Genomic DNA, 17,911 nt, shown 5'->3' with positions numbered 1-17,911 from the left:
TGCAGTCTGATAACTTGACCCACCAGCCCTGGACTGACCCCAAATCATATTCTAATAGTGTTTGAGAGAAAGCCTAAGGTGGATTTAGGAAAGAGTGAGGACAGAAAAACCAACAAGCCCAGTGATATCAGGGCGTCTCAGGAAACTCAGGGGCAGGGGAAATGTTTGGGAATCCCTTAGTTATTACCACCTTAGCACCATTTGTGCAGGTGCTGGAATGAGTCAAATGTTGCCTGCTGCGTGGCAAAGAAGGGAATCACCTGTGATTGAGTATGGAGCGTTTATACAAATGTTAACCCGCTCAGCTGTTTAGAATTTGAGTTTGGTCCCCTATATACTCATTCAGATGAGACCATCCCAACCTATTATTGGCAGATCTAGGAAGAAAGCCTAGATCTGCAGTGTTAGCTGCACCTATTGACCTGAAGACATGCTTAGACTGGGGTATATCTGACTCAAGATAAGTCTGAGTCCAGTTTCAACCAGAAGAGGGGCCAGATCAGAGAAGAGCATCCCCCGGGCCACATGTCTAAAGCCCAAGACCTTTGGAGATAACTTGGGAGGCCAAAGGTGCAGGTTGAGCCAAAAGTCCACAAGAAAGGCAAAGTCCTAAACATCAGAAGTGCTGTGTGGAAATTAGCTACAGTGCCCGGAATGAGCACCAGAGAGAAGCCAGTAGCCATGAAGAGTGCTGTGGTTCATAGCTAAGAAGTGGGCGGAGGAGAAACGTTCAGCTCTGGTTCCACCAGTCTCTAGTTGTGTGATTGTGGGTGAGTGCCTTTTACTCTCAAAGGTATTATGCACCAAACTCATTGATATTATTTCAGTTAATATTATCTTTTTGTTCAAATAAAGCACTGATTTTTATAAGGAGTTAAATATAAAGCCACTCCCTACTATTGTCTGAATGTGTCTCCCCAAAACTCATCGGTTGAAATCCTAATGCCCAGTGGGATGGCATTTGGAGGTGGGGCCTTTGGGACCTACTTTGGACCCGAGGATGGAGCTCTTATGAATGGGACTAGTGCTCTTACAAGAGACTCCACAGAGGTCCTTAGTCCCTTCTGACACAGGAGGATATAAAGAAAAGTCTGTGACCCAGAAGAAGGCCCTCACCTGACCATGCTGGTACTCTGATCTCAGACTTCCAGCCTCCAGGACTGTGAGAAATAAATAGAAGCTACCCAGTCTGTTGTATTTTGTGATAGCAGCCCAAAGTTTTCTGAGAGAGAGGGTTATTTTTGGTTGGCGGGGAAGAGGGGTGACAAACATTGCCTTACATTCTGGCCTGTCAGTGAACTTATTCACGGTTTTAGTTAGCGAGTGGTAGAGGAGGGTTCGACACCGTCTCCTCCCAGAGTCCAAGTTCTTAGTCACAAAACTGAGATGTGTCTCCTTCAGGACTAAATGCAGGCATCACCTGCCCAAACCCTCCTTGACCGGCATTCCCTCTTTCCCCACATATACATGTGGGGAATGTCTGCACATTTTAATGCACTATTTAAGCATTCCTGCTCTGCTTTCCTCATAGAACTTAGCACACCATGCTGCAAATTGTACAAGAGAACTCTTGGAGAGTAAAGACTGTGTTGTACTCATCTGTGACCACAGCATTTAATGCAGTGCCTGACACATGATAAATGCTAAGTAGAAAATATCTGTTGAATGACTGTATACCCTCAGGAGGCAGTAAATCCACTTTGTCAGAGATAGTAGGTTAGCACCCCAAAATCCATCTCATCCCCCTTCTTGTGTATATCCCGATAGTGTAGGGGCTAGAAAGGTAAAAGGTACAGGTCCTAGACTCCCTTGCAGCTGAGCTCTGGATGTAATTTAGGTTTGGCCAATCAGATGCGTGGGCATGATTTCCGGAAGGCAGAAGTGAGGGGCCAAGCTTCTGCTGCCTCTGTTGCTTCTGTGGCAGGATTAGTCATGAGAATGTTTGGTTTTTCTGCAACCCATTTAGTGGAGGGCCCAATGCTGAGTTGCTTGATTTGTGGGGATCAAGAGTCAGGGCACAGGGCACCCATTTTGTTGGTTCTGACTGTAGCAGGCATAACTTGGCTTTTCCTAGTCCTAGTAATGCCGGAGTGTCTTAGAACCAAAGCTTACATTTCATAGAAAGGCCAAGAAGAAGTAGAAGATCTCTGGATTGCTCAAGACATTGGGGTCCTTTCTGAAAGCTCAATATACATAGTGTTTCTTCAGTCCTCCCAATGACTCCACAGCCATTTAATATTAGATGTTGCTAGTTAGGACAGTGTTTCAGCTGCTTCACCCAGACAAATACAGTCACTTAAACAAGGTAAAAGGAAGTCCAGTAGACTATGGGGGCTCCATCCCTCAGGATCATTCAAGGACTCAGTTTCCTTTTTTCTTGGTGCCCACTCATGCCCTGGAGTGCTGCCCTTATCCTGTGGTTGTAGCTGTTCACCACCATCATGCCCCACATTACTGTATGTGGGAAGTGGGAGAGAAGAAATGCAGGGGAAGCAGCTTCCTTATAAGGAAAGAAATTAAAGCTTCATGCACCCACAGCCTACTCAACTGGACACTTACAGGAAGATCTAAAAAAGGGTTCTTGACCTCAATCATGCTAAAAAGCACATTGGAATTGGATAGACCTCTGTTTGAGATTCAACTCTCCCTCCTACGACTCTTATTACTCTATGACCCTGGACCCATTTCTTTACTTTTCTGTGCTTTGATTTCCTCACTGTAAAATACGGCTTACAATGGTATTTATTCCACTGGGTTGTTAGAGAATAAATGAGATAACTCATTTATTATTGTTGTGAAATAAGGTAACTTGGGAAGGCATTTAGCACAGCGTGTAGCAGAGTAAGTGCTCAATAAAGAGTGACTATAGGTGAGAAAGGAAAAGCAAGAAACCGGTTTATGAAGTAATGGGGCAGTGGGAGGGAGGAAGAGACGAACTAGATAAAACTATTTAAACCGACACCATCAATAACAATGATTTGCCTACTGAAATTCGCAAATCTGAGTTGGGAAACTGTCATTTCCCTAAAGAGGGGAAGTAAATGAGTTTGTCTGTCTGGGGACATCATTTATTTCTCCTTCCTCTTCTCCTTCCCCAGAGAGAACTGCTTTAGGGGAAGGAACATCAAGTTTGCTGAGTACCTACTGTGTGCAGGATTCTTTATCAAGATCTTTCTTTTATATCCGGATGTAAATTCTTTATTTATTTTAGTTTCTTTGTTTAAAGCCAAGGGCCCAGGATCTAGCCCTTGGTACTTTATTATTATTTATTATTATTATTATTATTTAAAGATTTTTATTATTGGGGAAGGGCAATAGAACATTATTGGGGAGCAGTGTGTACTTCCAGGACTTTTTCCAAGTCAAGTTGTTGTCCTTTCAATCTTAGTTACAGGGGGTGCAGCTCACCATCCCTTGTGGGAGTCGAGTCGAACCCGCAACCTTGTGGTTGAGAGCCCACCGGCCCATGTGGGAATGGACCCGGCAGCCTTCGGAGTTAGGAGCACAGAGCTCTAACCGCCTGAGCCATCGGGCTGGCCAGGGACGTAAATTCTATTAACTCCATTTTATAGAGGAGGAACCAGGCCTCAGGTTGAGAGCTACGCTGGACGTCCCAAGCTCATTAGTGATGGATCTTGGATTCAGATCCAGCTCTGTTGCGCCCACATCGAGGCTTTGAAGGGCTCCTTCAGTGCACTTGTGCCTTCCCGGGCCCAGCCGGTACTCACTGGACTTGCAGGATGACACAATTCAGCACCAGATGGTTTCAGAAAACACTTCATCAATGAGCACAGAATCATCCACCCATAAGCTAGGTGGTTAAGTTTTATTAGCCCCACTTCACCCTTAGAGGAGGCAATTGAGTTAATTACTTGAGCTGAGAGCCCCTTGGTGGTATCAGTTGAGATAATGATCACGGCTAGGGGCTGCCAGTGCTAACCAGAGGCTTTTGTTCACTACCTTCCCTCAGAGAAACTCCAGCACTCAATTGCTCATTAACATGATTTGGATAATTTTCTCAACAGCCCTCCAGTGAAACTTCCTAAGAAGAAAACTGTAAAAACCCATCAGTACAAATGCTTCTCCCCTCCCCCCAAGTAGTGGAGAAAGACAGATCTGCATTGGAATGCTGGCTGGAACAGTCACTTGCTGGGTGATCCTAGTTTATAATGTTCTCTTTCTAGGCCTTATTGTAAAATGAGACTATAATACCGTGTCATTCATGAGATGCTGAAGGACTAACTGGTAACGTCTGTAGGGATACCTTGGACTGTACCTGGGGTTTAGGTGATGCTTGATGAGGGAGAGAGGAAGGAGGGAATAGAGAAGGGGAAAAAGGAAGGGAGAAACGAAGGAAGGAAGTGGTAGGTTTACTGAGTGCCCACTGGGTAGCAGGAATTGCATAAACATTATTTTGTTTGATCCTCCCAAAAATCTTATAAGTAGTCCCACCCTCATTGTACATATGAGGAAACTGAGTGCGAGAGCTTTACTAAAAATTGTACGGATAGTAAAAGCAATGATTCAAACCAAGTCTGTGAGACTTCAAAGCCGGATCTCTCTTTTCTTTTCTCTCTCTCTCTCTCTCTCTCTCTCTCTCTCTCTCTCTCTCTCTCTCTCTCCCCCCCCCCCCATCCTCTCTTCCGCACTCTTATTTGCCCCTCTTTGTTCTTTCATTCTCTCTCTCATTCACTCTTATTTACTCACTCTCTTTCATTCTTGGTCTCTTTCAAACCATGTTATTTCTTTAAATAACCAACTAGGAAAAAGGAAAGGGAAAAGACTGAACAAAGATGTGGAAGCCAGAGCAGCAGATGAGAAGTCTGAACCCTGGTCTTGTGTGTGGACTCTGAGCCTGAGGGGGGAAATTTTAGAGAAAGAAGAGGAAGGTTAGGAAGGCAGAACAGTCTTTCCTCTATGGATTTACACACTTAAGGTCAAGGCCAAACCCAAGGCAAAATTCAACGTCTAAAATGTCTTTAGTAAGTGAGGAGAAAATGCTCAACTTTTTTCATCTATCCCTGTTTCACAGGTGAAACTCGAATCTCTCCTAGAGACGTGGTTCACACCGCTATCCCTGCCATTTTAGCACTGAAACTTTGGACAGATCCCTTTATGTTCTCTGAGCCTCGGTTTATCATCTGTAAAATGGGCATCATAGAAACATCCCTGTTCCAAGAATTTAGATGAGGATTAAACTAGATTGGGCAGGTGCAATGCTCTCTACTGTGTCTGGTACCCAGCAAGTACTTAGTAAGTGCTCAGCGTACTAGTGCTGCTGCCATCACTAACCCAATAATAGAGCTGTCTCTGGTTTTCTCAAAACTCCTTTCTCTGACATGTAGGTCTTTTGCAAACATGAAATTTTCCCTTTCTGTAGACTGCCCATGGTGATCTGGCCCCTTTAACTATGGAGATGTCAAGGAATCTTCGTGAATCAGCCATCAAGTGTAGGCTGCTTGACGTGACTGTGGGGTTAACTTACAAGTGACTAATTTTTGGAGGTGCAATTTGGTACCTTCCCACGGGTGGCACCAAGGCTGGGGGTAATTACCGCTGATGAGTTTACTGAGGGGCTCATTAAAGTGTCGGTATTAATATCCATATGAATACTTTCAACAAAACCTTTTGTTCTTGGAGGACGGGGTGTGGGAGGTCGTTACAGGAACTGTCTTGCTTTTCCAAATTTAATTGTCTAAATACAATGCTGTCTCAGCAATGCAGGATAAATTTTTTCACTCTTTCTTTCTTCACAAGGCTCTGCCAAAAGCCTACTTTGGCAACAGAAATGATTAGTCTGTGTTTCAATAAACTTGCTCCACCAGAGTCACTTCATCCCAGCAGGGCCACGGGGAGTCAAAATGTGCTCTCTTTAACCAGTTTGAGCTGTTATTTATTAGAGATGAGTCTGGGTCAAGGGTTGTGGGAGTTTGGGGTAAAGAGGAGCTTAATAGCTCCTACGGAAGTCATCTATCTTTCAGTCAATACTTTGGGCTACACATGAATGTCAAGGTCACCTTCTCCCTAAAGTTAGCCCCACCCTCCTTTTCACAGCCTGCTGAATTAATCATCGCTAACCTTGCTTTCAGTGTCCGCACCGTGCAAAGCTTTGCTAAATTAATCTTCATTACCAATGCAAGAACTAGTATCAGCCAGTCTCATTTTGCAGATATGGAAGCTGAGTCTCAGAGAAATTAATTTGCCCACGTTCACACAGAAATCAAGTGGTGACATCAGTATTAGAACTTAGGTTTGAATGATTTGGGTTGAATTCATTTGGACTTGATTCCAGTCTGCTGCTTTTAACTGTGAGCGACAGCCAGGCTGGGGAACTCCACAGGAAAGGCCAGGAACCTGTTATTTCACCTTCTTACCCCAGGGCCCACCACAGAAATTTCTTCAGGCCCTCTTCACCATCTTATCTCTGCATTCCAACTCTAGATTGGAAACACTGGGCGGGATGAGGGGAGAGGAGGAGGGAAGAGAATCTAAGAACCAAAATGTGTCTGTGCTGCAATCTAAGTAAATTTAGTTTAAAAAAAAAAAATCTGTGATTTCTTTGACAGGAAGCAGAGTTCACATCAAGGGCCCATGTTTTAATTGACTATGATGATTTTTTTGTTCTGCACCTCGGAAGAGTCTTAGAGGCAAGACTAGAATGTTAATCTAAAATGAATGCAACTTTCTTCTGGAACCATTCCTGGCCAGGAAGGCGATCTTAAATTCCCTTTAAGCTGTTCACCTTCACTTTGTGCTTAGACTGGGGGTGGGAGGGTGGGGGGAGGTCTCTTTATGGGAGTCCCTCAGACTGACTCTTGCTGTATAGGTAATTCTAACACCCTTAGTTATCCATTACCTGTCTAAGCCACCTACTAAACTGTAAGCTTCTGGGTTAACAATGTACAAGTCATCCCCAGCAGTGTTTGGCATATATTTGGAACCCAATTAAAAGTTTTTTAAATTTATTGATTGCTCACTGTTTTGATAATACCTACCATGGTAGATTTCAGCATGATACCAATTCTTCAACCCACCCCACCCTCCACCTCTACTATGGCTAAGCCCCCACCCCCCTACACACACACAAACACACACACACACACACACACACACACACACACACACACACAGTTTCTGCTGCTGTAGCTCTGGGGTGAGCCAGAAAAATCTCAATTACGAAAAAAGCTCCAAAGCATACATTCTTTTTAACTCCAAAGGAGAAAGGAACGAAAGTCCTGTTCTGCATTGATCCTATTTATTTTCCTCTCTAAATGTGCACAGAAGACTAGATTAAGATAAAAGTTGGACAGAAGCCACCTAGAAATGATAGCTTATAATGGTTGCTCACCTTATCTCTGAGTAAGGATTGCCCTGCAACTGAAAACTGTTTGTCCTACCAGGCCCAGCTGGACCCAGATGCTCCTACTCAGGCTGGGTCCTTAGCCTCAAGGTTCGGGGTCTTTTCTGGCTCCAGGATCCAGGCTGGGGGCCTAGAGATTCTGAGCTCCTGTCATTTCCCTCCCTTCCTCCTTCCTTCCTTCTCTCTTGGCAGAGATTGTATCCTGTTGCTCTGAACAAGGCCCAAGAGAAAGGCCAGCAGCAAGTTATTGTGTTGGGAATGAAGACAAATGAGTCCCTTTTCTGTGGGGCTCCTGGCATCCTGTCGGAGGAAGGAAAGGACAATGCTTTGAGCAAGCTGGCTCTGCTGACCCCCTCCTGAAGGGCTCCCCCTCCCCTTTCCGGTGCAGCGTTTGTCAGCCCCAAAGCCTCCACTTCCTGAGGAATCATTAGTTGCACGTGTGAGGTATGTGGTCCCCCCTGCCAGGGCAGATTCCTGGCCCAGCCTCAGGAAGCGTAGCTCACAGAGCCCTGGGCTGGGACCCTGGAACAGAGGAGTCTTGGCTGTTTCTCTCTCTGCCATGGTGGCCACTGCCAGATCACTTCACATCCCTGGGCCTCCATTTGGCATTTTTATAAGTGATTCCTGTGTGCCTGAAAGTGCCACCTGCATCAGTGGTTTCCAAACCTTGCTGTGCACCCAAATCACGTGGGGGGCGTTGCAGCCTCCCACCCTGAATATGCCAAGCCTGCAGGCTAGGCACAGTGAGCAGACTTTTCATCCCTCGGATATATTCTGTGATGAATCAGGGCCGCTGGAATAAGAGGACTATTCCTTCGTCTCTCCTTACCTAGCTCTTTTCTATCCCTCTCTGATAAATATGGGGGTCAGAGATTGATATGTACAAGGATATAAGAAGCAAAGCAGTAAGGACGAGTAGTTACGAGAGTGGACCTCAGAGACAGATTCCTGGCAATTAAAACACAAATCCGTCACTAGATGTGTGGCTCTGGGCAGAACTTCTAGCCATTAGGTATTTCCCTTTATTCATCTGTAAACTAGGAATAATAATCATCATAATAACTTCCTAGGATTGTTAGGAGAGTTAATTGAGTTACGTTCAAAGCCCTTAAAATAGTATTTGGCAAATTATAAATACTATATAAGTGTTAACTAATATTATTATCCTAAAGATTTACAGGTCTATTTCTCTCCTTCATTGAAGATATAATCAGCATCTTTTCTGGACCTAATACCAGGCCAAGCGCTGGTGATTTAAGAATGAATAAAATCAGTTTTCTGCTCTTAAAAAGCGTAAGGTTAGCAGTTTTTGGACTCATAAAGAACTAACTATAATACAATGTTGTCACAGACTGAGTCCTCCAGGAAGCAAACACAAAAGGTGTTTAGTCCACAGGACATTTTGGGGGAGTGCCTGGGCATTAACACCTGTGGAAGGAGGCGAGGTCAGAAGCAGCATTGACAGAATGAGAAGGCAATCCATGATGCAGTCCCCAAAACCAACTTGGCTGATGCCACCAAGAGCTCAGGACCCAGAATGACCCTTCAAAGTTGTCCAAAGTTAGGCCAGGTGGCCAAGTCTTCATACACCTACATTGAGCTGCTCCAGGAAGGGGTGTGACTGAGGGGGCAGGGGTCCTTCTGCAGCTGAGGGATCTCGGAAGGCTGTCTGCTGACAGCACTCCCAGCAGCCGCTGGGGTAATAACAAGTTCTTCATTGAAAGGGGATCTGGATGGTGCAAAACAGTGTGCACCCCAAATATGGAATGGCAATTCTGATGAAATGACAAAAGCAGAGATGAGTACTTTAAAAGATGGGTAGTTGATAAGATATTTTTAAACCCCTGATATTTCTATGGCATTTTATGTACATGATTGAAAGCATTCTCCCGTACAAAAGCTTACTCACTTCTTCCATTTTAGGGTCTGCAGGCAGACTGGGAAGCCATAAAGCAAAAGCACTGGATTTGGAGCAAGAGAGGACACTGAATCCAGTTCTGCCACAGTTTAGGTGAGAGTCATTGAGCAAGTTTCTCATGTTTTCTGGGTCTACTTTGTGAAAAGGAAATGATTATACATAATTCACAGATTTGTTGTAGGGTTGCAATTAAGTGATAGACATAAAACAGAGTGTGTGGCACAGAGAACCTCAAAAACTAGTAAAAACAACTTTAAAAGGAGCAACAACAATAAATATTGTCTTCCCTAAATTACACACAAAAATACTGAGACCCATACAGGTAAGAGACTCTCCTAAAACCTCCTACTGGGCTATATAGGTAGATCTAAGACTATGACGAACTTCCTGTGTCCAGCACTATGTAATTCCACAGTTTGCTATCTACTTTAGAGCCCATCGAAGTTGAACAACCTCCGAAGGGTCAAGTCAGGTGTTTTGTTTACGGTTAACATTAGAAGGAACCTTAGAGGTAATCGTATTGTAACCTTCATAAATCCAGGGCTCTGTGTGGCCTCGTCTCTACACTGAGGAGACTATAAATAAGCATGGCTCAGTAGTAAGGATGGACAAATTCCCTTTCTTTTTTTCCTTATGTCTCTTGGGAACTTGAACGAAGACCGATTCTCAGCAACACTACTCAGGAAGTCTTTCCTCCCTATTAATTCATTAAATGATAGTACTTTCCAAGAACCACACACACTATGGTTCGAGCAAACCACATACTGTGTGGTTCCAATATTCCCGCAAATACACTGACGCTCTCTCAAACTTCAGCCTTCCAGACTTTATTTCCTTTCCTATACTTCTCAACTCTTTATTCTACAGATCAACTCAGTTTCCCTTTCAGTCTCCCTTTCTAGTTCTAGGCTGCCCATTTTCCAGATTCAGCATCCCATAAATCTAGGACCCACATTGGCAAAGATGGAACTTTCCATTGATGAACTGGGTGTGAGGGAGGGGAAGAAGCAGGACAGAGGCAGGGAAAATATTCAAAGTTGTTAACAACTGATATAGTATTGAAACCCATGGGGGTCAAATATATGGTGATAGAAGGAGAACTGACTCTGGGTGGTGAGCTATAATGTGATACATAGATGATGTGTTATAGAATTGTACACTTGAAACCTATATAATTTTATTAACCATTGTCACCCCAATAAATTTAATTAAATCATAAAAAAAAGAATCAGAATAAATTGGCCAAAGAATTGTATTAAGTTCTCCGAGGCCTCCCGATGGGCAATGACTTAACTATTTGGTTGCTGAAGGGGAGAAGTCTGAGAAGTCCTGGGGTAGAAGTGGGGGGCGGGGTCAGGATTGGGGGGGTGGGATGGTAGAGGTAGCAGAGGACCACTCGAGGGGCTCAGGTCAGCAGCAGTTTATGAATTAGTATGAAAATATTTTAGTTTTCACTATTTTAACAACCAGTACTGTCTTACAGGGAAGTTACAAACTGTCTTGTCTATCTCTTAAGCCTGAGCTCTTATCACCACTATGTACCTTCAAAGGCATGCAAGGAGTTTGGCTATGGGAAACCGTAGCAAGTTTCTTCTTTTCTATCTTACATAGGCATTATAGTATACTGAAGAGAACATAAGTGCTGGAATCAGAAAACCAAGAAACGATTCAACTGCCCCTCACTAGCTCTGAGAGCTTGGGCAAGCCTCTTACCCTCTGAGTTTCAGTTTCTTTCTTTATTTAAAGAAAATAATTATACCAGTCTCTTGAAAGGCAGTGACAATTAAACATCATTATACAGGTAAAAGCAACTGGTAGCATGCCTGAAATAGAGTGGGTGCTTGGTAAATGCTATCCCCCCTAGTTTCTGTCTCTTGTGGTCTTTTTTTCCTAGTTTCCTGTCCCCTAGCCTAATCCCTTGGGTTCATGTCCCTGAACTAAAGACACCAAGGTCAAAAAGAATTGCAAAATCCTTTAGAAACATGACAGATCACCAAGATCTGCAAATTCCTGAGTAGAGAAGGTGGTTCTAATAAAGAAAGTAAAATCCCACGGTCAGTCCTTTTCTGCCCAAGAATGGCAGACCTTCCTTCTTCTCTAACTATAGTGGAAAGCACTGCTCATCAGCTTTGGGGTCAAGGGTAACTGCTTTAGGAAGATGATTGAAATAGCCAGAGACCTACTCTACATGTCACACACACACACACACACACACACACCCTCTTTGTTTCTCTGTAAAAGACTCAGTAAGACTTGCTAGCCCAATTCTTTGAAAGCAGAATTAATAACATTTGGAATTTTGATGATTTTGCCCAATTGCTAATATTGCTTGGTGGTCATTGGCATTTTACATCAAGCAGACTCATGGCTGTTTTGTTTCCCCTTCTCACCAAAATGGTTGCTGCTTTATATCATTTTGTCCTCCTTGTTATTAAGAGATCAGGCAAGGATGTTTCCCTACCAATTCAACTTTCCTTATTGATTTATTTAGTTGGTACGAGTCAAGCAAATGCTAGTTTTTAAAAATGGTATTACATGGACAACTGTGGAAAGAGTCTTCATCATTTGAACAAATCTGAGAGAAGGCCACTGTAAAATGTAACTTGTTTTTAAAATTTATAAATTTGTGACACCCATGTATGCAAAATTACTCCATCGATTAAGTGTATTTCCTAACAGAAGTCAATAAGAAACCTGCTTTACTAACAATAAATAGGAACGTTCTGTAAGTAATCATAGACAACTGCCATTTACTGAGTACTTATTATGTGGCATGCTACCCAATGTTAGTGAAGAGGAGTAATGATGGAATGTGACAGAAAGTTTTACTAGAACACCTTTCAGTGTGTGTCTAGATAGGACTTTGATAGGCTGCGTAGGGTGGGGCAGAGCTGAGATCCCTAACGTGTTAAACTCCCTTCTAAGGAGGATCAGCGGGACAATGTCAGCCCTTTGGGTTTGTGGAGTAGGATGTGCAAGTTTAGATGCAAAATTTGGTCAAGAATTGAAAAGGGGTGAGAGACAGAGGATCATGGGAAAATTTGAAAGTGGGAGAATAGAGCTTCACCTGGTAAACAGATGAGCAAGTTGAGGGGCAGTGCAGAGACTAGATTCAGGAGAAGAAAGATGTCAAAAGAGGATTCCAAACACTTGTTCTGGGATGTGGAATGTAAATTACCGCCTCTGTCTCCCTGATAAGATCTCCAGGAAACGCCATCTTTGGTATGAACGAATTTCTTTGTGAGAGCACAGAGGTGCTGAGACCCGCATTAAGATTGGTCGGAGGCAAGGGTGGGACTGCAAATATGGACTGCTCACATTTGAGAAATAACAATAAAAATGATAATAATAACAATAGGCTCCCTCCTTGCTGAGCACTCCTTAAAGCTAAGTTCTTTGTACATCTTATATCCGTTAATCTTCATTGCTACACCTCAGCTCAGAGAGGTTAAGGAACTTGCTGAGAATGTTCAGCAGTCCGTGGAAAAGTGGGGCTGAGCACGAGGTCTGTCTGACTCCAAAGTCGGTCTGTCTCCAGCCATCACTGTGCTGCCTCTTCAAGAGTAGAGGTAAAGGGCTGCCATCTGAATCAGGCAGTAGCTTTATCAGGATACATCTTCCATGTGGGACAGTCAGTGTGTTTGACCATTTCCATTCCTGGCTCCCAGGTCTCTGGTGTCCCGGGAGAGCCTATTGATTTCCAGGTTCCTTCTGCATAGGGTACTTGGGAGGATTACATAAGTTCAGACATGTTTTAAAAAATGATGAAAGCATTGCCTGACATTGGAGGTGCTCAATAAATGTTATTCATTATTAGGAAGACCTTTGCATGTGGGCATTTTTCATTTAATTCTCACAAACATGTAGTGGATGCTATTACCCCCATTTTACAGATAATAAAACTGAGGTTCAAAGATGTTAATTTGCCCAGGTTCACACCAAAGAATAAATTATAAAGCATGAATTCAAGCCCCCAAACGAAAGACTACAGATTTGTCACTACATCTACTGTCTTCAGCTCCTTCCCTCTGACTCTAGCTCCCAAAGATTCTGGATTTGGGAAACGACAGGCCCCACACTGGTTCTAAGTTTGAAATCCACTTAACAACTCAAGCATTCATGCTGAATCACAGCACACACTGTGTGGACTTCCTAGATTCTGCTCCTCTCTGTATTGCAAGGGGCCAGAGATGGAAGCTGGCAAGTCTGGCTTCTGTAACATCCCATGTTCTGGCGTGGACGTGAGCATGCAATGTTTAGTCTATTGTTGGTTTCCAGCAAGTCTGGATTTCAAGCCCTTTTCCTGGAGGATTATGATTTAGGAATCCAGAACAAATGGCTTTTCCAAAGCACTCCTGGTCATGTCTTCTGCATTTATTCACGCTAATATGTTTTATCATGTTACCTATCCCAACTGATGCAACCAAAAATGTCAAATATCATGGTGGCAGGGATTAAATGACAGGCCACTCAGAGGTGCTGTGTGCAGAGGCATGTGAAGCACATTCTCACTCCCAAAAAATGTCTTTTGAAATTGAGAACTGTTCACAGTGACCACACTGAACGTTCACAACTATTCATGACAGTTACAGCTATTCTAAATTTTGACAAGGGTATTTGGAAGTACGTAATGATGGAGTCTGGAGTCCAGCCATTGACTCTAAGGAGATGAATCCCAGCTCCATGACTTATTAGATGTGTGACCTGAGGCAAATAACTTCATTTGTCAAGGACTTGGTAGCCTCCTCTATAAAAGGGAAATAATAATAGCATTATTATATTTCATAAGGCTATTGTGAGGCTTACTGAGCAAGTACATATAAAATGCTTAGACATGCTTAGATACGTGGTAATAGCTCACTACTGATTGGCTTCTATTATTCGGAGCCCATACCTCACAATTCTTTGAGGGATTTAATCATTTGGGTAAAGGCGATTGGTATAATGCTTGGCCCAGAACACACACATGCTCCATACGTATTCATCATCAGTACCACTGCTGTTGTTACTGTTGACATTATCATTACTGTGCCTGGAGCATCTTACCTTTTATTCATTTGTTCGTTCATTCACAAACCTGAAGTCGGATATTGCTCTCCATACTGGAATGAGTCAGGCACCATCCTTGGTGTCTGGACGGTCACAAAATCTTCGGGGAGGCTAGCTGGTGAAGAGAAGGGTTTTAGCCATAGAATGAGATGTGCTGGAGCCAGTCAAGGGGAGATTGGTGGAAGCAGGCACTTCTGGACCAGGAGTAGAGAGCAGGAACACCTCCATGGAAGAAGGCACCGAGCTGAGGGTTGAGGGAAGTGTGGGTGTTCACTGGAGAGTCGGGGGGAGAGGGAGGTGACTCCAGGCAGGCAGCCTTGAGATATGAAGCAGCGAGTGTTGAATTTGGCCAAGTACAGAGGGTTTAGGATGGCTTATGCACGGGGACAAAAACATGGGAAAGGAGTTGAGTGAGGGAAGAGCTGGCTAAGGCAGAAGGGTGGAGGGCCTTCTCTGCATAGTAAGGATGTGGGCTCCATCCCGTTTGTAAGTGGAGAGACACATGTGGCCTGTTGGAGAAGTAGGAAGGTCTGTGGGGCTGGAGATTCAGAGGGGGAAGGGGCAAAACTGAAGGGAGAGGCATAGGAAATAAGACTGGAGAAAGAGGCAGGGCCTGATCGCCAGTGTAATAAGCCCCCAATTTCCTTGCTCACCACCCCTATTCTAGTGCTCTGCCTACGTTGAGCATGTCCTGAAGGCCACTGTCACACAGACTGAACCCAGAGGAGACCTCAAATGTCCCTCACAGTGGCAAGCCTCCGTGGCTCCATGTTAGTCGCCGCAGGTGTCACTCCCATGGCCACAGGTTCTCTGGCTTCAGGGCTCCTTACGTCACTATGTATTTGACCTCCCCCCTTTACCATCACTCTTCATCCTCCTAAATTTAATTTTTTAAAAATTAAGGTCCTAGGGCCTGTGATCTGACAAGAAACAAGCATTGTTTTTAAGGTTTTGTTTTTCACGTTTAGGAGGAAAAAAGGAAAAGAGACTTCCCACCCACCCCCCATCTTTTTATTTGGAAAATTTTCAATTTACAGAAAAGTGGCAAGAATAACACACTGAAGCATATGCCCTTTGAGCAGCTCCACTAAGTGTTCACATCTGGCGACATTTGCTTCCTTTCTCTCTTTTCTCTCTCTGTCTCTCTTTCTCTCTGTGTGTATTTATCCGTTTGAAGTTTTTGCTGAACCATTTCAACATTAGTGGCAGACATCATGATAGTTGGCCCCAAAGTATTTTGGTGTGGATCTCTAAAGAGCAAGGGAATGGGAATATTCTTCTATATAATCACAATTTTCATAGTTAAGAAACTTACATTGGTAATATACCACATATAATATATTAATGTAATGTACTATAACTATTATACTATCATATAACATGAAATCTATATTCAAATTTCCCCCGTTGTCCCAAAACTGTCCTTTATACCTGTCCTGTTTTGTTTATCCAAGATCCAATCAAAGACCATGCATTTTAACTCATATGTTTTTTAGTTTCCTTTCATCTAGAATAATTCCCCAGCATTTTTTTTTTTTTTTAAGTTTTTCATGCCAGTGAAATGTTTGAAGAGTCTAGGCCAGTTGTTGCGCAGAATATTCCTCAGTTGGAATTTGTTTGATTATTTCTTCTTAATTATGTTCAGGTCAGTAAGTTTTGTCATGACTAATATACAGATGATGTTGAATCCTTCTCAGTACCACATATCAGGGGTCACAGGATGTCCCACCGTTGGTAATGTTACCTTTGATCATCTGGCTGGATAGAGTCCACCAGCTCTCTCCACTGTGGAGGTAGCTTTATGCCTTTGTAGTCGATAAATAACCTTTGCAGTAGCACTTTGGGACTGTGAATATCCTGTTCCCCAACGTTTCTTCCCTGAACAATTGTCACATCCATTGATGATTCTTGTCTGAATCCATTATTATGGTGGTTATAAAATGGTCATTTTCTATCTTAGCTTTCCTGCTACATTTCTTATTTGATGCTATTTAGTAAGGAAGAGCTTTCTTTCCTTGCCACCCACCTCCAGGACATATCCACTTCTGACATTCTTGGTGCTTGGGTTACACTGTCCAAGATTCAAATTCCATTCAAATTCAAACTCCAGTTGGTCCAGCTTAGGGGAAGGTGATGCAACTTAATTCTCAGTTCCACTAAGCCTGGGGAAGGGGTCATTCCTCAAAGAAAACTTGAGGTATAATCAAGGAAGCCAGGTAGGCAAAAGCAGCATATACCCATTATAGCAAGAAGTTAATATTGGTAGGACTACTTTCTATCACTGCATGAGATATTCTAGTCCCCCAAATAGCAGTGGTTTAAAAACAATAGAAAAAAAATCTTACATCGAAATATTAGTAAGCTGTTCAGGATGGTTCAGGTCTCACAGTGGCCCAGACTCCTAGCATGGGCTTCATTGTGTGTGGCTTTCATTCCCAGGGACCAGTGTTACCTCTTGGTCCCTGATGACTCCTGTAGCTTGACTTTTCACCACTGTATTCCAACCAAAGGCAGGAAAAAAAAAAAAGTAGAAGAAAGTTGTACTTCTGCCCTTTAAGGATATTCCTGGAAGTTGGACATACCATTTCTGCTGGCTTTCCACCAGACAGAGGTTAGTCATATGGCCATACCTACAAACTGGGGAAATGTGGTCTTTATTCCAGGCAGCCTTTTTCCCAGCTAAGAATTGGGGGCGGGGGTTCTATTAGTATTGAGGGAGGGGAAACCAAACTGAGAATGATTAGCATTGTCTTCCACAGATTCCACAGGTACATGCTCATTTTAAAAGTGAGAACAAACAAAACTCAGTGAAATTGAACAACCTGGTAAAGGTCACCTAGACAGTAAATTATTGTGTCTGTTTGATTCCAAACAATGCTATGCTAGAGTGATTCTGATTTTGTCTCATTTGATCCTCATTCTAACTCTATGTGTCAATATAGTTGTGTCAGATTGCCTTCTTTGTGGAGTGAGTTGCAGCCTCAGGACATAATGACTCTAGTGATATCAGGTCTTTCTTAGAAATGCGCTCTTCATTTCTGGCCAATGTTCCCTAGACAACCAGCATAGACAGTTGAAGTCCTGATATGTACGTGACAGTGACAAGAGATGCAGATGGAAAATAGAATGACAGTGGGTGTGTGTTGGAATGTACCCCAGCCTGAGAGCCTGGATACCGAGTTTCTCGTCCCAGCTCCATCACTCATTGATTGGGTGATCCTGGTCAGATCAGGACCCGCTGGTCCTCAGTTCCCTCCTCCGTGTGTTCCCTCCAGCTCTGATGCTTTCTGATTTTAGGTGATATCTGCTTGCATGATGACTCAAACTGAGATCTGTATTAGAAAAGTATTGGAAGCCTCCACTTCCCTATATGGTACAATTTTATCATCTGTTGAATTGCAAGGCCTGGCTTGCTAATTGGGTTTGCATTTTGCTTTTGTAAAATCTTGTGTGATTAATGGGAAATATTCATTACCCAGAAGCTCTATGATTACAGGAACCACGTTTGAGTTTCTCACTGTCATATTCCTCGCAACTGTCACAGCTCCTGGTATATGGTGAGATCTACAATATTGACTGACTTA

The 17,911-nt window shown here is 43.3% G+C and overlaps 1 protein-coding gene across 4 annotated transcripts in view; it reads left to right on the top strand.

Moving 5' to 3' along the window:
* The window catches only part of FGGY (FGGY carbohydrate kinase domain containing), a 661,235-nt gene that overhangs the window by 107,371 nt on the left and 535,953 nt on the right, over nucleotides 1-17,911 (top strand). Inside the window, exon 1 of one of the 4 annotated variants that reach the window (XM_081057768.1) lies at nucleotides 9,313-9,371. The exons of the other annotated variants lie outside the window; for them this stretch is intronic. The gene's annotated coding sequence lies outside the window, so the exon portion shown is untranslated. Of the gene's footprint in view, nucleotides 1-9,312; nucleotides 9,372-17,911 lie in introns of those variants that run through there. 4 annotated transcript variants of the gene reach the window in all.

The sequence above is a fragment of the Rhinolophus hipposideros genome (assembly GCF_964194185.1).
Source record: "Rhinolophus hipposideros genome assembly, chromosome: 8".
Lineage (NCBI taxonomy): Eukaryota > Metazoa > Chordata > Mammalia > Chiroptera > Rhinolophidae > Rhinolophus > Rhinolophus hipposideros.
This window is presented reverse-complemented; position numbering and strand designations above follow the sequence as displayed.